Genomic DNA, 25,199 nt, shown 5'->3' on the forward strand with positions numbered 1-25,199 from the left:
ATACTCAATGAATACAGTACTACATTTCAGGAAAATGATGTCTCTCCATATAGTTGAGGTTAAACCACAACCTCCATAAATTATTTTGTAAGAGACAGTGGTCATTAAATCTCAAAAGACATTTATGGAATAATCTATGGTCCAAGCATTGAACAAGCCTTTTTCAAGCTCCCATTATGAGCAAGACTTTTTCACAAGTAATAGGTGAGATGCAAAGATGAATAAGACACAGTGACTGCTCTTGAGGAATAAACAGTTTTAATGCTACATAAATATCCTATTAAAAATTCCATGCTATTAAATAACTCCCACTTTTTAAAAGAAGGGATATTAATAAGCATGCTAGATTATGTAGACCATACGTCAATATGACATTTTTCCCAATTTTCCAGAGACCAAAAGTCAAATTTTTAAGATGTACTTCAAAAAAAGTTTTAAAAAGTATTAATTGCCAATTTTTAGATAAATTAATTTTATTGATACATAGTAATAAAGCATCAATCTATCCAAAATGTACAATCAACTGTGTGTAGTATAATCACATAGTTGTGCATTCATCACTTCAGTCACTTTAGAGTATTTTCATTATTCCAGTAATAATAATGATAATAAAAAACAAAATTCACCACCTCTCAATCTCTCTGTGTTTCCTTGCTATATACAGAGCTGTTATTTCTTTCCTTCTCTCTAATATATTGGTATTTATATTTCGTAAAAGCTGTCTTATTTATGCAATATCACCCATATTCATTTATGTTATATAGTCCCATGTTACAATTTTAGCTTTCCTTCTAGTAATATACATGTCCTTGGACTTTCCCTTTCAACCACTCTCATATCCATGTAATAGCTTTGTTAGTCACAAACCCCATGATGTCCTCTCACCATTTCTATTCCAAAGACTTACAAACAATGTTTTATCCAATTCTGCACAGATTAACCCTCAGCTTTCCATTCTCTGTTCTCTATTTTCTGGTGACCTATATTCTATTCATTAATTCCATGAGTTTACATTTTTAGTTCATACAGCACAATCAAGTATTTGTCCTTTTGTGTTCCTCTTGCTTCACTCAACATAATGTCCACCAGGTTCATCCATGCTGTCATATGCTTCATAACTTCATTTCTTCTTACAGCTGCATAATATTTCATCATGTGTATATACCACAATTTTCTTCCTCATTCATCAGTTGATGGACATTTGGGTTGTTTCCAGCTTTTATAATTGTCAATTTTTTTTATAGCTGTCTACAAAAAAAAAATCAAACAAAAAAAAAGTCTAAATGAGTGACCAGTTCACCAATCTGGACTTAAAATTCTCACCATCACTGTTCATATATACTTCTTTAATTATTTATGTGCTATCTTTCCTTCCTTCCAGTACAGAAATGCATTTACCATTTTATCAATTTATAAAAGAGTATTGCCTCATTCCTTTTATTTATATGACCAGTAGATTTATAAACTCTTAATACCACAGTTAGTGAGTCCAAAGTTATAAGAAAGTTTGTTCTTGATTTTTTAAAATCAAAAACCAAAAGAGTGTCTTTTCAGGTCTTATACAAAAGGAGATTATTCAACACTGAATTTAGTGGAAGAATTGACTTTCATTTTCACTTGATGAAATTAAATCTGAGTCTCTCACACTGGTTCTAAGAATGTGAGTGGGCTAAAAATGCACTCAGGGCTCATATTTTGCCCTATTTGAAAGGATGCAAAGATCTGAGGAGAAATAAAATAAGCTGACTGCAGTCAAATTAGATAACAAAATGATTTTTATATAAGGTTGTGATGAAACCATATCACTTTTGCTTCACACCTACTTTCTCTTGTACAGTTACTTCTTATGAATTATGCAATATGCATCTTAAAGATATCTATTTTATTTTGAATGAAAAATCTTTGTGCATTGAGACTACAGGATGGGAGCTGTAATTAGCTGATAGTGGATGATCTAAATATACAGAAGGAGAGAGAACTCGGCCCGGGCCTCAGGAAGGACTTGAATGCTGTGTGCCTGGGTGAACATTTTGGAGGACCAAGAATAAGCAAAGTGCATGTTCTATCCCTGCCTCCAGCAAGTTTTAAGTCTAGTTGCAGAAAAGTTTCAGGTAAATAAATAGGATATATAGAGTTAGAGAAAGGTAAGCACATCCAGAAAGCTGGAGGGCCAGCAATTAAAAGTTTGAGCAGAGTCTAAGATAAAAAGGAAGCCCAGGAGACTGCATAGACTGCCAAAGTATAAAAGATTTAGAAGTTGAGGTTCCTGGTGAGAAGGGGTGGAAAGTTAGGAATTTAGGCAGGACTGTGGAAGGTCTGGTTGATAGGAAGCAAAGAGTCAGAAAAGAGCAGAGCACAGTTAGAGATCTCAGAGCCTCATAATATTTAAGTCCAAAGGGTCATCCTTCTAGTCTGGCAATAATAATGAGAAATGAAAAGAGTCTGGGAAACTGAGTAACTGGAATGAGTCTGGAGACTCACTAATTCTAATGTTGAAATAACTAAAGATCCAGAAGAAATGTAGATTGTGATCCAAGTGCTGCAATTATGGAATAAAGTGAAAACAAGTGAATGAATTCCACTAAAGACTGACATTGAGGATGGTTGAAAGTGAATTTTATCTAAGCTGCATTTTACTGCAATGAGCTCAAAGGATAGAGGTTTTTGCAAATAATACCAGATGGCACCAGTCTGGAGATGTTCTGTGAGCATATCACCCCTTTCCCTCAGGAAAGATACTCTCAGGTTATAGTGATCACTTCCAGTCCATTCGGGAGGGAATCTTCTAGGACATGGGAAGCCATGAGCATGAGCTCTCTGACTATCTTCTATCCCCAGCTTTGCTGTAATTACTTAGTTGCAAATACCTGGTTGCAAAACCGCTTTGTAAAGCCAAATTACCCTAATCTATCTTTCAGGTTACAGGCACAACATTTTGCTTGTTCCCTAAAGATTGCATAAGAATGAGGAGGCAACTACTTGCAGTCACATTTTAGTTACATTTCAATGACAGTTGTGTAAGAATGCTCCACCATTTACCTTCTGCACCACACGGCCTGGGGAAACTGAGGACAGAAGGTCTAGCTGAGGTCTACCAGGGCTCAGATGAACCCTGATGGAATTAGATCCTAGCAATAAAGAAATGCTAAAGAGCTTCTGGTTGGGGAATTGAAGAGAGCCATTAGATTGTGAGGTCTGCAAGACTGCAAATTATTTCTATAGGTTTCTGTCTAAATAGACAGCCATCCTCAAGGTAAAACAGACAAGAGTTGCAAAAGTGATCTTCCATGTCAATGTATTTCTTTATTACATTTTAAACATGGGCTGTATTCTCAACTTCATCTAGGTCATGATTTTTATCATAATTGTTAAATGGAGAGGTCTTGATTTGCCAGGACTGCTGCACCAAAATATCACCGGCTCTTTGGTTTAAACAACAGAAATTTATTATCTTGCGGTTCTGGAGACAAGAAGGCCAAAATACAGGTGCTGACAGGGGTATCCCTCCTCTTAAAGGGGAGAATCCACTCCATGCCTCTGCCTCGACTTCTGCGGGTGGTCTCCGTGGGCTCACGGGGACTAACTCAATCTTTGCCTCCACCATCTGGCCTTCTCACTCTGCCTCTCTCACTCCATCTTCAAATTTTCTCTCCTTATAAGGACACCAGTCTTCCTGATGTAGGGCCTACCCTTATCCAGTTGGGCCTTATTTTAACTAACAGCATCTCCAAAATATTGGGAAATAGTATCACATTCATAGGACCAGTTATTAGGACTTGAACATATCTTTTTGGAGGATCCAATTTGTCCAAAACAGGAGACATAGACTTTAAGCAGAAAATTCTAAGGTCATATGAAACGCGACCCACTGAAAAAGAAATGTAAGTCAAAATGCAAAACTCAGAAACAAACCAAAAACACAAAGAAATCTATAGGTTCAAATGATGAACTTCATCAAGCAGAATATGGAATTGGGATGGAAATAGTATAGTAGTACAAAATGCACCATTTATGATTCCTAGCAGGCCATGCCCCCTTCTAAGGAGAAATTCCTTCCTGCAATCCCAGTCGCAGAGCAGCCCCAGCCAGCTGCGTTTTGTACAGTGTAACCCACCAGCTGAGACTCAAGGTGGACCCCTAATCCAAAGACTCCATCCACAGATTGTCCAATCAGTTATGGAGGAAAAAAAGAAAAGTATCAGAATTAATCAGATTGTATCTCTTAGGTATTTGAACTAAATATGCAAAAATCACATGATAATTTGCCACTAAAGCTAAACTGAAGGTTAAAGGAATACTAGAGCGTCCACCAAAAAAGCAGAAACTGCTTTTTTGTCTAAAAGCAGAAACCGCAGTGTGGAAAAAAGATTTAGAATGTGAAAGAAAAGCAGGTAAGGAACAAAAGGCGGTGAAAGATGATTAATGGGCTGGAGTGGAAGTCAGGGGTTCTGATTTGAAGCATTTGATGACTTAATGATTTCTGTCTTGTAACTACTCCTTCCATGGCCACTTTAAAGCTATAACTGTGGCGTCACTGGACATGCAGTAGGAAGAGATGCTACAGCTGCATGCAGCACACCATTAAAATGGGGACAGCCAAGAATTCCTGTTGCAGACTTGCTTACATCCATTTCCAGTCTCCATCAGGCATGGTTTTACTACAGTTATTATTTTGAAGTTGCCATGAAACTGCAGTCTTCCTAAGGAAAAAATAACCTAATTTAATCTATATTCATTATAGATTTATCATAACGAAAACTAAAACATAACAAAGAAGGCCTTTATATGTTTTTTTCACCCAACAAGCAAAATAGATGCACGTGCAATATGCAGAAGGTGAGGGTTTCAGTAGCACAAGCCAAAAATATTTAGGATCTTTAGAATGGAGAAAGCAGAGATGAATTCTCCATCTCTGTTTAAGAATTACCTGTGAGAACTAAAACTTCAACTTCCTGTATTTACTCTTTCAGCATTAGTAGAAATAACAATAATAACAAAAGTTGGCATTGGGTCTGCTCTTGCCCCAGAAGAATTTCAGGAACAAAGCTTTCCTGCTTACTCTTCCATGAAGAACTGGGCGTGCGAGTCGGCCACTGACTCTCTTCAGTGCCCTGTTGTCTGCTAAAGGGTCTTGTGTTCATCTCTTTGCTCAAATACAGTGGTTTTCTAAGTGTAATCCTTGGGCAGCAGCAGTAGCAGCAGCACACAGGCACTGTTATTTCTAAAGTAAACACAACAGACACACAGAATCAGAAATTCTGGGGTTGGGCCCCAATAATCTTTGTTTTACCTTTGCATGCTAACGTTTGAGAACCACTACTGTAACACTTTGTGGCTTTAAATACAATATTAGAAGGAAGCAGATATGATTCAAGTGATCGGGCTCCCACCTACCACATTGGAGGTCCAGGTTTGGTTCCTGGTGTCTCCTGAAGAATATAAGTGAGACAGCGAGCTTTTGCAACAAGATGATGCAACAAGAGACACACGGAGGAAAACATAATGAGAGACACAACAAAGCAGGAAGTAGAGGTAGTTCAAGCAATTGAATGCCTCCCTTCCACATGAGAGGTCCTAGGTTTGGTCCCTGGTGACTCCTAAAACACAAAACAAAACAACAAAAAAGAAGACCTGCACACAACAAACAGACACAGCAAATGCAAACAGCAAAGGGGTGGGGAGAAATAAGCAAATAAAATAAATCTTAAAAAATAAATAAATATAACTTTAGTATTCCTCCTTCCTTGGGGGGCATGCATCATTAGCTCAGAACTTCAGTGGCAGTTGTCACTTAAATTCTTCTCCATAATGACTGTTAGCAACAGTAACTATCCAACTGTCACTGGCTTCCGCACTCTGCCTAATATACAGCCGTACAACTTCCCTCAAAAGTCTCTCACCAATCTGGGTGTCTGGGAGGATATTGCACGTTAGCTGTTAAAAAGCACTCCAATATTCTCTGGCTCGGACTTGCTTTTGTTATATCAACTTAATTGCTGTGCCACAAATACAACTTCTATACAGCAGGGTGTAGGGAGAGCAGGCTTGTTGGGAAAGAGGCTGAAGGATTTGTCTTGGAGCTAAATTAAAAGCAGGTACACTGGTTTTATGTTGTTTATATGTTCCAGATCAAAGAAATGGCACAGCATCCAAAGATGTTTTCACATATACTTTGCATTGATTCCCAAAATGTTGATTTTATTCATCATTTCACAGGTAACTAGAGAGCTAATAGGAATAATAGGAATCTGATGCTAGGACTCCCTGCCCTGTTCCTGTCAAACCTTTTTCAATAGGAAATCTGCGGAAGCAGATTTGGCTCAACTGACAGAGCATCTGCCTACCACATGGGAGGTCCAGGGTTCAAACCCAGAGCCTCCTGACCCGTGTGGAGCTGGCCCATGCACAGTGCTGATGTGCGCAAGGAGTGCCGTGCCATGCAGGGGTGTCCCCCGTGTAGGGGAGCCCCACACACAAGGAGTGCACCCCGTAAGGAGAGCCGCCCCATGCAAAAAGTACAGCCTGCCCAGGAGTGGAGCCGCCCACACGGAGAGCTGACGCAGCAAGATGATGCAACAAAAAAGAGACACAGGTTCCCAGTGCCACCATCAAGAATTCACATGGACTCAGAAGAACACACAGCGAATGGACACAGAGAGTAGACAACTGGAGGGCAGGGGGAAGGGGAGCGAAACAAATTTAAAAAAATAAAAATCTAAAAAAAAAAAGGAAATCTAAGAGATTATCTAGAAATCACATGTTTGGATGAAATAGGTAAGGACAGTTTACGAAATCTAATCAGTGAGGAAATGACAAAAGTAATAATTATAGTTGATATGTCTAGTGACATTACTGAAAGAAGAGAAGCTGAGGAAGATGTAAATATCTATTAGAAGGTAAAATGATTTTGAGATTAATTTAATTACATTGACTACTGCAGTAACTATAAAGCAGGAGCTGTATTTTAATTTCCACAGAAGACAATGTTGAAATTTTTGTCCTTTTTATAATTATGTCAGCGACCTCAAATGTGAACTCTCCTCAGGAGAAGCAGAGGCGGAGAGGGGCAGGTTGGTTATCAAACCGGATATGGAATGTCAAGTTTTTAAGTAAAAATTTGCATGCCCCTTAATGACTTTGCCAAGTGCATTGATTTTTCTCAGTCGTGAAATTTTAAACTGCAGCTTGGGTATTAATTCAACTGTAGTAGAATGAAATTGTCATGGATATATTTATCCATGTTAAAGGGACTATAAAAGAATAGCATGATTTATTTTAAATTAAATTCGAATTAAAACTATTTACACGGGAATTAATTTAATCACAATTCCTAAAATTCAGAAACTTTTAAGAAATGAAATTGAACAGACGTTTGATATCATTCAGCAGAATATGGCATGTATATGAATAAAGAGAAATATCATAGCCAGAAAAATTTAAATAGGCAAAATGTCATTAACCCAATTGGAATTTAGCCAGATTACTAGAGTTTGTCCCTGTCACCCTTAGGGCAGTGTCTCCTTAGTGCCAACTTCCAGGATTTTTTTTTTTTAAATGAAAAGCTCAAAAGGGTACTACTACAGCAAAGCTACTCAATGAAAATCTAAGAACCTATTTTCACTTTTATTAGCTTGGAGTGTAATTCCAGCTAAATCTTACACAGCATCCTCTTTTTAGTGAAACAGCTACAATTTAGATTTTAATAAAGCTTCTTGACTTTGCCAGGAGGGAATGAACATATACACAAGTGGGAGTGGAGAGAAATCTTCCTATAGTTATTTATTTACAATAAACTCATTGATTGGTAACATTGTGAAAATAAGAAAATACATCCCCTTAATTTTTGCAATTGCATGATTTAATATACCACAGCCATTACCAAGATATATACACAGTTTAAAAACTCACATTCTAGGCGTCTGATGAAAAGGTATTATTTTAAAAAGCAACCACAGGTTAAGACTGATTTTTAAACCTTGAATGAGCTACATTTTTGTGTTTTAAAAGATTATGTCCTTGAATAAATGCATAGCATATTCATACCAGAATCCATAAAATACAAACTTTTTTGTATAAAAAGTTGTGTTTTTCTAAGTGGTAACAGAAACTAAGTATCTTTTGCTTAAATTGTGGCTAATACCATGTGCCTCAGGGTAAGAGGTTTTGATTTGGGTTTTTTGTTTGTTTTTGTTTTTTTTTCAGCGCCAAAAAGGGAAAAAAGTAAGTTGATACACAGTTCCGCCCGCTGTCTTTCCTGTCTGAAAGCTCAGAGAAACAAAGGTAACATTGTCATTGTTTTATGATTTCAACTCTGCTGGGAAGCTTCTCTAGTAAGTTTCAACTGCCGGAGATGCATTTGATGGAAATCTTAAAAGCAATTGAGTGGTATAAACTGTTGACTTTTATCCTCCCCTATCATGAGTCTCTTATTCTTTGAAGAATCTTTACCTGGGAAGCTTTCAACTTCCATTGTCATACGAAGCCTTCTGTACCCAGAGAGAAAACAAAATTAACTTTTCAAGGACATGGTGGTCTGGAAAATGGAAAGTTATTTAGGAGCTAAACATAAGTTCAAAAGTCTAATCGATGCCCCCATTGAAAATAAGTTGTGTGAACAACCTGTTTTCTCCCTTAGGCCAGAAATTATGCAATTTATTTCATTTTCATTCTTCCTTCCTTGGATTATTTTTATATTCATTGTCATATTGGCTCTTGCACAATTTAATATGAGTTTTGGAAGTCAGTCATAGGCACCACAAATTTTCTAAAACTGTCTTAATTTTAAGTATTTTATTTTAGGCAAATCATAAGTGTTCCTGTTGTTTCCAATTGCACTGAATTTAAATGTCCTCTACAAATAAAGTGAGTTCCTCTTTTAAAAAACCTTTCTTCTAAAACTAACATTCAACGTCCACATGTAGTGTAAAATCAACTGAAATAATTTCTTCAGAAACAGTCTGAGTTTGTTAGTAATCTTATACTATATATACTATATACCATAAGCCTGTCAGTTAGCCAAGATGGATATTAAAATTATTCAAACCCAAATCTTAATTCAGCACTATTAATAGAAAATTATTTTGTGTTATTGATTGATTTGAATACTTCATGGGCAACCATGGCTAGGGCCTAGTTCTCATGTGATTCTCCTTTCACAGCAATTTGAATAAGAAGGCAAATATTTCAGAACCGCAATAAATCAAATGATAAATGACAAAAGATATCAATAAGAGAGTAATTAAAAAGAAAAAAAAATATCAAGGAGTTCAGGCTTTGCTATAGAACAGAGTACTGATCAGAATTAGGTTTTAGAGAACATAAACATAGGGTTATCTTTATGAAGAGATCAAATGAAATTTGTCTAGTCAAATTTATGACAGGTTAGAGGTAGAACCCAGGATTCTGAAGTTCCAGGCTAGTTTTGCTAACATTATTCTATTCTGCCATTAATGTTTCCATAACAGAGAGAGACATTTGCAGTATGGAATAATTTACATAAAAATAATTTATATAGTTACAAAAAGTACATTTTTAAATGAGAGGTAGAGACTAGATTACTATAAATGAAAATTTTTCATTATTTAGTTTTCTGCTTTTTGTGTTATAAATTCACCCATTTCAATGTTTAAAATTATGTTTGAATAAACAAATTTCATATGGATGTTTAATTTGTCTTTCCTTCTTTCCCTCCTTTGTTCCTTTATTCCTGTCTCTCCTTTTTTATCTTTTTTTAATCTCCTTTCTGTCTTTAAGACTATGGATATCTTCAACCCTAGCAGTTTACTTTATCAATAGCAAATAAAATACTATGAATTGATATATAAGTAGCCTTTATGAGATACAACAATTTTATAAACATATAGTATTCTTTGTCTTTTGCATTCAAGTTTTCACTTCAGATAATATCTCTGTGTATGAGTAGAACTGAAAAGGTCAGGGCATGATAAGCAATATGCACACTGTAATCATATTTAGTCTGCTCTCTCACCTTCTGCATCACATAGTTTCAGATCTAGGTAATATACTCTAACCTTTCCAACCCCAGTGCCCCTGTTCAAACCTAAAAGATACAGTTACCTATTCCCTCCTCCTCATCTCCCAGAATTAATTCATCATGCAATCTTCCTAATTTTTCTCATGAATAATTTTCAAATGTACACACCCACATACCTTTTTTTCAGCTACTTCTACTCTCCCTGCCATTTTCATCTCTCACTTGGACTATAACAATATTTTTTTTAATTGGCTTTTTGGCCCTAAAAATCCAACCTCAATATTGCTACCAAGATGAAGTATCTATATTAAAAATCTGCTGAAAAGCCTTCACGAGCATTTAAGTGTAAGTTCAAGCTCCTTACTGCGACTTGCAGTTCCCTGAGGTCTGAACCTTGCCTTCCTTTACAGTCAGGGAAAGGAAAGCAAAATCTTGGATCAGGGTGATTTCTTTTTAGCATCTGTTTGCAGCTCTGATTGTTTACTTTGTTGAAACCTGGACTCCAGGCTGCATTAGGATGAGTGAAGTTGAGGGGCCAGAATTTTCTTGGAGTAACGTAAAAAGAACACAAAGAACAAGGAGAACGATCCATTTTGCCAGACTTTAGATGTGTGACCCACCACCTACCCATTAACTCTGTTTTCCTAAGCCCAGAAGCTGGGCCCTGCATCAAGACACCAGGAAATGTATTCAAGTGGGAAAGCATCAGCATTCTTGAAAATTGCTTTTAGCTGCGGTCTTAGTTTGCCAGGATCACTATGACAACCACAAAGTGTCTGGCTGAAATAACCAGAATTTATTGTCTCGTGATTTTGGAGGTACAGGCCCATTAAGGCTTGCTGTCTCCCGGCCTCGGCCTCAGCCTCTGTTCTCTCTCTCTCTCTCTCTCTCTCTCTCTCTCTCTCTCTCTCTCTCTCTCTCTCTCTCTCTCTCTCTCTCTCTCTCTCTCTCTCTCTCTCTCTCCTCTCTCTCTCCCTCGTCATATTGGATTAAGGCTGCCCTCATTCAGTTTGGCCATACCTAAACTAATAATAACATCCATCTCCAAAGGTCCTGCTTACTAATGGGTTCACACCCACAGGAACAAGCCTTGAATGTGTCTTTTGTGTGGAGCAGGACTCAACCTCCAGCACCTGTGGGTAAAATGCCACTGAAATAGCTTTCTTGCTATCATCAATGGAAAATCTTGGATGTGGGGACAGCAGAGGCTAGGTAGTAGCACTTAACTGTCAGTGACAAGATGAGACTTTTACCATAATAGGCAGGAGAACCAAGTAGTAAAGCACATACTTTGATACCAAAGAATTTGTTGCTAATGTCTAATCAGATTATCATAAAGCCCTTAATACCCAAAACAATAGATATATTCTAAAACATTTATTTAACCACCTCAATAAAATATCATGGCTCATCAACCAATTATGAAAATGAATTAAGTCATATACCCAAAGTCTCTGAATGAATGGGGAGGCAAATATTTTTGAGATATTTTTGATAACATCAAAGTATATTCTCTTATTCTTCCTCCCTGGCTTTTGCCAAAGGAACTTGTGGCCATTTACGAGTGCATCTGCATATTGGGAAAGAGAAATATATAGACATTTAGAAGACTAAATCCTGGTCTGATAATCCCTGGAGACCTAAAATGCCATTATGATACATAACTTAGAGTCAAGGCCTGACACTATTTCATGGTAGACCCATCGTCCTTTTACTTCCCAGAATCTGGGTGCATTTTTGGAATGGAATCATTCAATAACTATCAGAATCCATACAATTAATTTCTGAACCTTGAAGAGAGGACTACCAAAGTAGGAAGAGCCAACTGGGAGACCATCGATCCTTCCTTCCCTAAGAAGAGTTAAGCCAAAACAGAAATTACATTTATGGCATGGCTCTGTAAATTAGTGCCATCATTAATTAATTAAAAGATACAGGGGTTTTAATCCGTTTCATGTGCCTTTTAATTTGCCTTTTTGTCTGTACAGAAAATCAGTGACTTAGAGAATGACAGTAAATTAAGAGCTTAATCAATAGTCACTCTATTTCAAGCCACAAAATCAAACTCAGTCTTTTAGAACAAATCAAAAGAGCCCTCCAGCTAAGTATGAAGTTAGAAAATGTTTTCCTCCATCATACTAAGTAGAGAATATTGGAAATAGTTTGCTTTCACCAGGTGTGGATAGCAGTGCATTTTCACTCTCCTGTCTTGAGCACGTCAATTTTCCAACTCTGTGTCAAAAGTTAGTCTATAGGAATGATATAATATCTTCCATACAATATCAGGTTGGATTACTATACTGATTATTTCATAATAGTAGAGCGATGAACTCCATTTTTGTTTTCTTGGTTGCTCAAGCCAAAAGTGTGTGATGGGTGTGCTTAAACAACAGGAAATATTAGCTCATGGTGTTAGAACTATGAAAGGTCCAAACCAAGGTGTCATCAAGGCGATGCTGCCTTCCTGAAGAGGGGCACTCTGGGGCAGCTCAGGTGATCCTTGGTCCTGGGCTCCTCTGCTGCATGCTCATTCACATGGTTGCCTCTGCTGGATTCCCCCAGTCTTCCAGTTACCTTCAACCTTTAGCGTCTTCTTTCCTGTGGCTTTCTTTCTATCGGTCTGAATTTCATTCTGCTTATAAAAGGCTCCAATAAGAGGATGAAGACCCATCCTGTTTGAGGTGCGTCCCGTCTTAACGGAAGTAACCTTACCAAAAGCTCCTCTTTACAGTGGGTTCACAGCCACAGGAATGGATTAAGTTTAAGAACATGTTTTTCTGGGGTACGTAGCTCAAGTCACCCCAAAAACAAGGGTAATCCACACACAATTAATATGAAAAACTCATGTGATATATTCATGTCATAGAATAGTGTGCCTCATATGATCCTATTTGCATGCAAATAACAAAAATAAGTTGGTAAAATCAGTGATTTCAAATTTAAATATAAATTTTGGAAGAAAAAGTATAAAACTGATTTCCTCTGGGAACAAACAATTAAGAACAGATGTAAGGAGGGCACCTTCTAATATTTTTCTTATGCTCTTTTGTAAAGGTTGAAAATTTTACCAAGATAACGTATTACATTTTAATAATAAAGTATTTTTAAGATAACTCCCTTCCTTATTTGACCCCTAATCAAAAATATCTTTCAAAAGCTTTTGCTTCATATATCTTTGGTCATTCAGAGAATCCAAAATACTCTTTGAGAAGATATCACAAGGGCTTCCTACAAGGTTTTTTAATATTCTTTTGATAACAAATGCATTATTTTGTAAGAAAATTTCTGTATCAATTTCCACCTGATTGAGAAACTGATTTCAGTGGAAAAATATTTATATTCTTATTTTAAAGCAATCAGAATATGGTTATGACATGCATTCAATTTAAATCTCTTTTAGAAAACATGTTTTCCGGGGGTACATAGCTTCAACCACCATGACCACTAAGTAGTAGCAATTAATCTAGTAGTTCTAACAAGACACATGTATGCAAGAAAGTTCAAGATAAACCCCCTAAAAATTTAAAGTGTTCAATGGACTGGACATGTTGGGATATCCTTGCCAAAATGAAAGGTAAATTGTTGTAGCTTTCATCACCTGTAACTGGGAAAGAATAAATTGTGCTTATGATTTGCTTAGATTGTGAAAGCAACATATAACACACTGGTGCCTGGATATAAACTCCTTACTAAGAAATCCGTAAGACTGACAGTTTTAAATGGAATCCAGAGAAAGATAAGTTTCTACAGCTGATAAGGTTGCAGGAAGAACATCTCTGCCGCTTGGTTCTTATGATTTAGTGGACCAAATAGCACTTGAAATGATTGAGCTCATCAGAATGCTTGATGTAGCCAATGACAGTCTTCAGGAAGAGAATCAGAGCAAACGCTCGCTGAAAGCCCCCTGAAGGAGAAACAATACCCCACCGGTAAGCAACTCTTCTCCTCTTATAAACAGCTGTCAGCTGCTTATCAGGATCTGTAGAGTGAATGCCCAACTCTAGACACCAGTGACCACGCAAACAAAGCTCTCCAGCATGAATTTTGTATTTCTGGGTCCACAAAATCAACAAATTAGATATTCTCAACAGTACTGCATCATCAAGTGAATGTAGATGCACTGAAGACACAAATAAGTTCCATGAGCAGATAACTCCAATTTTCATCATTTCTGCTCTTGTTGTACTGCCTCCTATGCCTGACAGAGTCTCATTAGAAGTACTCTATTACCAATTGAGGGTGGAAGAACTCATCTAACCTTAGTTTACTTATTCATGATAAATTAGACCCATCCGGAGGTGGAATGATGCATCCTTTCATGCCCACCCTAGAGTCTGACGGAAGATCTATCTTTCCAATGGGCACAAATTCCAGTGTGGTTTTGAGGTGGAGTATATGCTCCAAGCCCCCCTCCAGTATATGATGCTAAATCTCCCCCAGCCAAAATACGTGGACCTGGAAATCAAGTGGAAGTGAAAAATGGCCTTTCACTCTTACACCTTATGTCTCTCTCACAGATATTTACTTTCCATCCCTGGAACTTTGGTTTCTGCTTGCTTAGAAGTTTTAGTGCCTGTGGAATAGACTGCCAACTTCCTAAAACTAATTATCCCCTTTTGCATGTTAGTAACAGAACACCTTAAGCAATTGTTTAGCGTATAGCTGCCCAGAGAGAGACTACAAGTTCCAGTTTACTTTGCCTCCATATCAAGGCAAGTGATTTAAGTCCTGGCGAATGGGATGTGAGTCGAGTGATGCATGCAACGTCCAGGTCAAGCACTGTGAAAAGGAAATGCTACAATGTAAACCATAATCCATGCAGTGCAGCAGTGCTCCAATCCGTATTCATCAAATGCAATGAATGTGCCACACTAATGAAAGAAGTTGTTGATGTGGGGAAAATGTGGGGGAGTGGGGAGTGGGGCATACAGGAACCTCCTATGTTTTTTAATGTAACATTTTTGTGGGATCTATGTATCTGTTAAAAATAAATAAAAAATATATTATTATTTTTAAAATTCCACTTCCTTTCTAGATTTTACAGATGTAATACAGGTGAGCTTCCCTTGTATATAAGGACAAGATCATAAAGCAGCAAGGTAGAACAAATAGAAGGAGCCTCTGGATAACCTCATAAAGCGCAGGTATCCAAATACCTGGAAACACTTTCCAATCCTGGACTTGTGAGAGTGAAACTACCTCGTTTAAGCTACTCTACTTTGAGGTTTCTTCATTACAGCAGATTAGCCTGGACTTTTACTGAAACAGTAGCCAAGGGAGAAATGCTCTCAGCACACGTTATAAAAATGGTCCCACTGCACCAGCACATGAGACTGCAGTTTGGTCATTTGAGGGTACTCATGTCACTAGACCAACAGAAGGAGAGGGGAGTTGTTAGGTTTCCTGGGGTGATTAAAACAATTTAAGGGGAAATAGAATTTTGCCATAATATAAAGATAGGAAAGAATATGTCTAGAAAAATGGGGATCCTCTGAGATGTCTCCTAATTCTGCTACAATCAGGAAGATTTGAGTCACCCACTAAGAATAAACCCTGATTTGCCTATGTGTCATCTGAGGGAAAAGGGAGTTTAAATAGGTGAAGAAGGGAAGAAATTACAAATATCCATATGTCCTCATGAACAGCTGTAGAAAAACAGGGCTATGCAAACTACCAATATTTTCTTTATTACTCTTATGTATAAATTTTCCTGTTTATGATTTCTCCCTCCTCTCTACTGCTTTATATAGGATCTGCAGTTTTGCAGGTAGTGATTCACTTTATAATAGAGGCTACAGATTAGGGGATTGCAGGGAGAAATTAATATAATCTATAAAGGACGTAAGGCGTAATGAGACTTTGGATCTTCTTTCTGGGGACAGCATTTTGTTGTTTGTATGAGGAAGTATTGCATTAGTTGGAATAAGAACATTTTATATCTATGATCGTTATGTGGAAGTTTAAGAATGTGAAGCAGGAAGTGTACAGACATGGACTGAAGCAAGTTGCAGAGCATGGCGTGTATGTGGTCTAGTTCACTCTCCACCAATACCTACCTGCTGCTAGTATTTCTTCCTCTATTGGGAGGCTGAAAATCTAAAAAAGAATTGCATCATCTCCTAGACTGCTGCCCACCTACAGCTCAAATGTCATGTAAGGTCTGTCCACCAAATAACTCATTCAAGATTTCAATTGGAAATTGAGTTATATGCGGAGAAGCAGAGCATCCATTGCGCTGGTGCAGACTGCAACAGAGAAAAGTACTTTTTGAGGTGGCATATTTGTTGGCGCCTTTGGATTCAGCAGATGGATCTCTGATTGGGCAGTTTTATGGGCTGAATTGGGACCTCCTCATAAAAGGTATGTTGAAGTCTTATACCCCAGTGTCTCTGAAGATGACCTTATTTGGAAATAGGGTGATTGCAAAGAGAATTGGAATTAGTTAAGTTAAACAAAGGTCATACTGTCCCATGGTAGGCCCTGAATTCAATACAACTGGTATCCACATAAGAACACAAGAAGAGCCCCAGAGAGATGATAACCATAGGACAGTAGAGGCAGGAGCTGAAGTGCTCAAGCTGCAAGCCAAGGAAAGCCAAGGATGGCCAGAAAACACTGGCAGCCACAGATTCTCCCCCACAGGCCTCAGAGGTAGGAAATCCCTCCTGATGCCTCGATCTGGGACTTCCAGCCTCCAGAACTGGGAAACAGTAAGTTTCTGTTGTTTTAAGCCACTCGGTTGGTGGTAATTTGTTATAACAGCCTTAGGATACAGACCCAGGCAGCTTCTGAATTTGGGAAGAAATGGCTTGGTCTGGAGCTAGCAGTGGATGACAATTTCCTGGTGGTGGCAGAGGCAGCAGCTCCCTCAGCCAGACACGTTGATGGGGTGTCGTTCATAGAACCTCAACTCGAAGCCACAGTCTTTATGGATGTTGAGCACTCTATATATCTTAGAAGGTCTTTTGTCTCCTTTTAAACTACTCAATTGCTTTCATACCCAGGTTTAGATAACAAGCAAGCAGATGATTGTTTTTACTCTCTCTCCTTTATGATCATTCACTTGACGAAGTAACAAATATGAAAAAAGAGATCTTTCATGTCAAAAAGTCTCTTAATCCAAGTGTGAGGCTTTGAATTCAGAGGAGAGATTAGGATTAGTGATTTAAAAAAAAAAAAAAAAGCAAATTAAAGTTAGGGAAGTGGATATGAATACCATGAGGAGGCTACACAAACAAGGAAGAAAGCCCAGGGCAGAATTTTGTATAGTGTAGAGGGGAAATTAACAGTAACAAGTAGATAAAGCAGTGAGAGAAAGAACGGCTATTAAATGCCATGTAATGAAAGCTAGGTGTGAATTTTTTTTCTGAAAAAGGAGTGGGGGCATTACTATAAAATACTGATGACTTGTCAAGGAGGATATAAAGTGGAGAAGGACCACTACTTTTGTTTTTAGACAATCACATGTGACCATCAAGGCTGCTGATCAGTTACTAATGAGGGAAGGTATGAGGCAGATTATTGAGTTAAAGTACGAGAAGATAATGTAGAAATTGTATTATTGAAGATAGAAAAGTTTTATCTGAAAAATGCATTGGCTAAAAAAGGAAAGTGATGTGTTCCTCAGTTTCCTGAGAAAATAGCATGGCCAAAGGAAAATTTCCATTTTGCTTCCTGTTTCTTAATAGGGAAGACATGGAAATGTGTACAGGCAGAGGCAAAGCAGGTTGGAAGAAGGAGAGAAATTGAAGATGCGATGGAAAGAGGGTATTAGTTTCCTAGGGCTGCTTTAACGAAGTGCTGTGAAGTGGGTAGCGTGAAGCAAGAGAAAGGTATTCTCCCACAGTTCTGGAGGCTAGAAGGCTGAAATCAATGAGGAGCAGCCTCCCTCTGGAGGCTCTAGGGAAGAATCTTTCCTGGCCTGTTCCAGCTTCTGATGGTCTCAGGTGGTCTTCGGTTTGAGGCAGAATAACTCCAGTCTCTGCCGTCTTTGCATGATCTTCTCTGTCTGTCTCTGAGTGTATTCTTATAAGGACTCCAGACATATTGGATAAAAGGTCTATCCTACCCTGGTGTCTTATTTTAACTAACTATATCAGCAACAACCCTATTTCCAAAAAAGGTCACCTTCTAAGGAACTTGAGATTAGGACATCAATATATTTTAGGGGTGTCACAATTCAACACACAACAGAGAGGAAAATTAATGAAGGATCAGAAACAAGAGGGGCGAATTTGGATAAGTTGAGGTTATACAGTTTATTTAATTGGAGATAAGAGAAATAATTATTTCTTCCAACAAAAATTCACTTACTGATTAGGTTAAAAATTAATTTAACCAATAAATCTCTGACAACTAAGTTTTTTTTTTTAACTTTTCTCTGTTCATCAGAAGGAATACAGAAATCTAATTTTTTGTTGTTGTTGCAGTGATGTTATAAATTGTACTTTACAGTTCACATTCCTGGAGAGCAAGAGTTCATTGCCATTCTAATTATAATTCAGAACTACTCTGTGCCTTTTCGAAACACAGAAACTAACAATGTTGCAACTGGAATGGACATTGTAAGAGAACGTTGAGTTCTTTCCTCATTATTTAAATTAAGGTTTCAAAAGAGGTCAGGTACACTAAAGCACAAGAATTTTAATTTGTAAAACAACCCTTAAAAAAAAACTCATTTTCTCTTCCAAATATACTTCAGAAATAGTTCACATAAAGAGTGTAGTTTGAGGAGACTTTTTCTAGGTCTGCCCAATTTAAGTAATTGGCAACAAGATCTCAATATTTTTTGTCTATATATTGATCTAAATTGGGCAGAACAGAATATACCGGAATAACTCAGGACCCAAATAAAATTAGAGCACTCTTCATCTCAAAAAAGTATTTCCTTCTTTTATCCTAAATTACATAGGTTGATTTTCTATCCAAACTAAATTCAACATACACTTTTGTTTATGGCATGTTGTGATCCATCCTTATGGTTTAGTTTTACATGAATGATTTAAAAACATGACATGCTTTCTCATAAGCCATAAGGGTAAAATACTCTGTGAATCGTACTTTGGGAGCCTTGAGGCAAAGAAGCCATTATATTGGATTTTTCTGAGAACTCTTCCACAAAGCCGTGGTGTTAACTAAAGTCTATAAGGCAAATCCACACATCATAGTGGGAACACACACATACACATGCACACACACGAGAAGGAAGAGAGTCCGAGAAAAGGAGCAGTGTCAGGCTCCTAACGCAAGAAGACGTGTATCTGGTGAACTTCAACCGCTGTCTTCCTATCTTTCAAAGACAGATAATGAAGAAATAATGACTCAAGGAAATTGAGACAAGATGTAGTTGGCAAAAAAGGGTACTTAATAGTTGCCAATTCACTGGAGATTTTAAGAGCCTTCAGGATCTCTATTAATGGAAGGAAACTATATATATATATATAATATATATATATATATATATATAATCTATTAGCACTCATGGGTTAAAAAGTATTAATCATCGCTGTAGTGGGCAGCCTCTAAAATGCTTCCCAGTAAAGCCCACCTCCTGCTCTCTATGGCTTTGTCTAAATCCCATCCTCTAAGCCAGACCTAATGACTCGTTTGTAATGAAGAGAATAGAGCAAAAGTGATGGAATGTTACTTCCTCAAAGGTGATCCTTCTCACTCTCTCCCTCACTCACTCTGAAGGAAACCAGTGGCCACATTATAAAATATCCTATGAAAAGGCCCAAATGACTAGGAATTGCTATCTGCAACTAACAGCCTGTGAGGACTGTGAGGCCTTCCAGCAGTAGCCTGGATGAAATGAGAGGCCAAGTCTCTTGCAGCCAGCGTGGGAGATGCTTGCAGCCCCACAGCCAACAGCTCAGCTGCAGCCTTCTGAGAGACCCCGAGCCAGAGACAGCCAGCTAAGCCACACAGAGATGCCTGACCAACTAGAAACTAAGAAATAATAAATACTTGTTGCTTCAAGTTGCTATGTTTGGGGTAATTTTTTACACAGCATTTGATAACAAATATAATCTTTAAAATCTTAACGTTAAAGCTGTCCTTGCATTTGATTTATTTTTAAACAATTTTTATAATCCAGGTACTGCTCTTAGTGCTTTATAAATATTAACTCATTTAAATGCTACAACCCTCTAAAGGAGATTTTATTATCTTTTGTAAATATAGATGGTGAGGAAGATTAAACTACTTTACCAACCACTACTAAAAGGTGAAATTCAGAGTTCAAACTTTTAACTACTATGCTATGCTGCCTTTTTAAGTAAGAGCATATTTGTTGTTTTCATTGCTTTTTAGATTGAAAATACCCCCAAAGGAATTCCCTACAACTGAAACATTCTAGCCAAATAAGCAGTTAGTTTATGAGTTCCTTAAGTCATGGACTATAACTTATACTTACCTATATGTCCATCTTCTTCCATATCACCTACCACAAAAAGTATGCTCAAAACATGTTGAAAATTTTTGACTTAGGGATGGGAAAGCAGTAGGGTCAACTACTGAAGAATTCATTCTATGTGAAAAGAAATATCGTGGAGCTAATTTTATTGCCAGTCACCCCAACAGTCGTTTCAACCTATTCTGTAGAAGAAAGTCCAATAAAATGAATTTATATGCATTTTCTTCTATTTACTTCCATGTGTACTAGCTGGAATGAAAGGTTTAACAGCTGATCAATGATCAAGTAATTTGTGGACATTGGAAGTAATTTGTGGACATTAAAAGCTCACCTGGGTGTTCTTAGATTTTTCTCTATGCTGCTACCAGTCATGCTATGTCACCTCCCCTGTATCCTTTTATTAAAGCTAAGTAAAGGGATGCTGGATGAAGTCTATTATGTCTCATGAATTTGTTTTACAATTCAAACTCAGAATCTTTATCAAGTAGAGTGAACATTTTAACTGATTTGCAAAAATCTGTGGTTCATCTCTCAAACATATCTTCTCATTTATAGTCACCTTTTTAAATTAATACACCTAAGTTTAACTATGATGTAAAAAAAAAAAAGGAAGAACAAAAAAAATTCAATAGTAAAAAGTTCAAGGAGAAAAGAGTGAAGCCAGAAGTTAAGAAGCTAGTGAGCTTATAACAGTTCTTAGGAAAAGCTGCTTTATTTTTGGATATTGATCACTATGTTAACTGCTTTACATGGACTGCAAAAGAACTTGGTCCACAGAATTAAAAGAGCTCATTTGTAATTCCCTAAGGAAAGCTTGCACATATGCTTCTTATCATGGATAGGTACTTTTATTTTCAGAGAACCAGAGAAGGGGGAAATTCCACAAAATAGAATGGTCACAGGGAGGAAACAAAAGGGACAGAGCTTCTCTAATCTTCACCCTTGGTTGTCCCCATCCCATGGCCCAGGTATCACATCTGTGTACTCAGGTGTTTGAATGTTAAGCTTCCACTCTTAGTATGAAAATCTTAGAGATAAGATCAGAAATGACTCTTAAGTGAACTTTTGAAAATTAAGCCATTGCTTATTTTAACAGCATTAAATGCATACTATAGAAAAATATGGAAATGGGTTGTATAGTAAAATCAGTCTAATTACCAGCATGTTTTGTGACTGTTCAGAAGCATGGTTATTTTAAATGTAAAGTATTTTTACTATTGTGAACTTACAGAGTGAAATATTTCAAAAGGGCCTTTATAAATATTTTCACTTTCCATATTATTGCTATGTGTTTTTTTCTTTATTAGAGAAATTGTGGGTTTACAGAACAATCATCTTTAAATTACAGGATTCCCATATACCACCCTATTATTAACACCTAGTATTGTTGTGAATGCTTTTTATGACTAATGATAGCACATTTTTATGATTTTTCTATTAAGTATATAGTACACAGTTTAACTTAGGGTTTACTGTTTGTGTAGTGTACTTCATTGGATTTTTTTTTTAATTTATTCTGTGTTTTTAACATATTCAAAGACTTTGTTTATTGTCTGATTTTTACTGAGATTGTACAATACAGAGTGACAAAGTATGCATTATTTTTGGGTTGTTTTGTTTTTCGAGATTTATTTATTTCTCTCTCCTTCTCCTCCACCCTCCCCAGCCCCGCTCCCCCACTGTCTGCTCTCTTGTGTCCATTCACTGTGTGCTCTTCTGTGTCCACTTGCATTCTCGGCAGCACCGGGAATCTGTGTCCCTTTTTGTTGCGTCATCTTGCTGCATCAGCTCTCTCTCTGTGCAGCACCACTCCTGGGAGGGCTGTGCTTTTTTCACGCATGGCGGCCCTCCTTGCAGGGCACACTCTTGCTCGTAGGGCCCCCTCCATGTGGGGGACACCCCTGCATGGCACGGCACTCCTTGCGCACGGCAGCACTGCACATGAACCAGCTCACCACATGGGCCAGGAGTCCCTAGGTTTAAACCCTGGACCTTCTATACAGCAGGCAGATGCTCTATCAGTTGAGCCACATCTGCTTCCCTGCATTGTTTTATATTAATAAAAGACCCAAAGATTTGAGGATAATGATATTTTATAAAATAAAGGGAAGGTCAGCTATTAGGGAACAAACTGCTGTGCCTCAAAATAAAATACTAAATACTCCATGTTAATAAAAGTTTGCCCTACTAGAACAGTGTTATAAATAACTAATATTCGCAAACAGTCTTATAGTTTACAAAGCAGTTTCATCCCTTTTAAGCTTCACAAAAATCATGTCAGGTATGAATGACTATCTCTATTTGACAGATAGAAAGAGAAACTCAAAAAGTTGTGTCTCTGACCACAACATTTCCAACCTTAATTTTATTTCATTACACCATACTGCTTATAATTAGCTAAGGAATATCCCAAGCTTAGGAGAAATAAAACTGAAGTAATTAGTCACTAATGACATTACAACAGGTCTTACTTATATTTAATTTGCATAGAACTGCTCGCACATGCCAAAAATGACCAACAGGAAAAGAGGGAGAATAAGTATACTATGATGATACATATAACGACTTTGTGCCTAGATAACAGAAGAAATATGTATAAAAGAAATAGGAAAATGCCAAAAGATAAAGAAATTGAATTATGCAACCACATTCAGAAATAAAGGTCCTTGATGCTATTTTAATTCTCAGGTAGTAAATATATATATGGAAGGACATATTAGTATTTTATTTTCAAGTAAGATTGACACAGATACTGATTTGGGAATTTAGAGCAAAAATAATACTTGTGGAAAATAATCTCAAGATATTTTTATGAAGTATCCTATACAATGGAATTAACATTATAAGGGAAGTACAGAATGCCTGTTCCTTTCTTTCACCACCAAGTCTCCCATGGGAATTAAGGCAATGTTACCAAGCATGCAGAACATGCATATAAATTAGAATGCTCTTTAAAAAGATTTTATCACCTCTGTCAATTTTAAACAGGACACCTAAACACTAGAATCTAGCTAAGATTTAAAGAAGTCTGGGAAAAAAAACCTTGGCAAAGCTACAAAGAATACACGGAAAGAACAGAGTGCTATTGAAAGAAAGCAAATTAAACAAGCCACTTTAGTCTTGACCTAAATTCACCAACAGGTCCAATATTCTGAATCTGTCCTGGAAAAATATATTCCACAACTGCTTGTAAAAGCTATGGGGGCATTGTGATTTATAATAGTAGTTCTGAACAAATGAAAACCCAACGTTTCTACAGTTGAACAAAATTGAGCTTGGACAATAGGGAAGCTTAAACTCATTTTGATTCACGCAGTGTTTCAAAAACACATCACTAGGAACTCTCACAATCAATCCAGGACCTAACTGGCAGCCAGAATCAAAATCTCCCAGCAGAGGTACATGTTGACCAGATTCTGCATGCTTAAAAGTCTCAGGGGTTGCATACTTGTACAAACTATCTTTCTCTTTTTCCAGTGGGACACCTGAAGGAGACCTGTAGGCAGAGAATTACAGCAATCCAAGTTGGATATCATGAGAGCACGAATTAAAGTTGCACTGCCTATCTGTGACCTTATATTCTAACTCACTCTGTTTCTAAACTGATTATACATAGGTTTTCCCCAGTAGACTGAATGTAATTCAGAAAGAACAGCCATCAATTAATGTTTTCTTCTTGTGCACAGAGAAGAGAACAGCTCTCATTTTACTTTGTAACAGGAAGAGATGAAAATCTGCAGACGCAGAGCTTTGGAAGCTTTAGTATGCATTTCTTTCATAATATCTGAATTATATTTCAGGACATCGGAGGCCTCCAATGCAAGATATCCTATGATATCGAAGCAGGTGTTCTTCCAAGCTAATAGTGAAAAATACTCTCTAATATCTAGGTCAACTTCACAATTCTATCCTTATTCTTTTCTTGGTTCATAATATCTATTTATTTCTGAAATATTCAGACACAGAGCCACATCACTGCAAAATGATAGAAAGAAAAAAAGAGTGCCTAACTTCTGTCCCTTTACCAGGATGGGCTGCAAAAGCTGTTAATAAGAACAAAACCAGATAAGGGGTAACCTGGACTGATAAAAGACAGTAAGATCCTCACAGGCAGCTTACTATTGTACAGAGGCCTCTAAGTCCTCACATGGCACAGAAGGATATCAAAGTTCCTAGGCTGGATTCAGGAAATCCAGGCAACATTAGCTCTCAGACTGAGCACAAGGTTTGAATACAATAGCTGGTTTTCATTTCTGTCTTATAGAGACATATGGTATTTTGGGATTTAATGCAACCATTCAAAAAATTTGTGTTTTCCCACAGAAGCTAATTGATAGATATTTTTGCATTATCCATACAGGTTTACTTTTCTAAAATTGATAAATCATTCCATTCTCTAATTTCTGTTGCATATGTAAATGTATACTTTCATCTTTTTTTTACATTATCAGAAAACCTTTATAATTTTATCATCATATCAGAACAGAGGAAGTATCTGCTTCATGAAGTTATAAACTGTGATTGCACCCTGGACCTTGGGGAAGTCTACAAAAAGATTATTTTATAGTAAAAATGAAATTGATAATGATGGAGATATATAGGTAGATAGATGATTGATAGGTTGATAGACAGATAGATAGATAGACAGATAGATAGATAGATAGATAGATAGATAGATAGGTAGGTAGATGATAGATAGATAGATAGATAGATAGATAGATAGATAGATAGATAGATAGAGACAGACAGATCAATCCAGCTTTGTCCCAATGTTTTGCCTCTTCTGGCCTC

The 25,199-nt window shown here is 37.2% G+C and overlaps 1 long non-coding RNA gene across 2 annotated transcripts in view; it reads right to left on the bottom strand.

Moving 5' to 3' along the window:
* Positions 1-244: 244 nt before the first annotated feature.
* Positions 245-25,199, bottom strand: part of LOC131280077 (uncharacterized) — a 51,602-nt gene continuing 26,647 nt past the window's right edge. The window contains exons 3-4 of one of the 2 annotated variants that reach the window (XR_009187662.2): positions 5,060-5,221; positions 245-1,248 (exon numbers count right to left, since the gene is read on the bottom strand). This is a non-coding gene — a long non-coding RNA (uncharacterized lncRNA). The remainder of the gene's footprint in view (positions 1,249-5,059; positions 5,222-25,199) is intronic. The other variant, XR_009187664.2, reaches the window with a different exon arrangement.

Source organism: Dasypus novemcinctus, chromosome 1 (assembly GCF_030445035.2).
Source record: "Dasypus novemcinctus isolate mDasNov1 chromosome 1, mDasNov1.1.hap2, whole genome shotgun sequence".
NCBI lineage: Eukaryota > Metazoa > Chordata > Mammalia > Cingulata > Dasypodidae > Dasypus > Dasypus novemcinctus.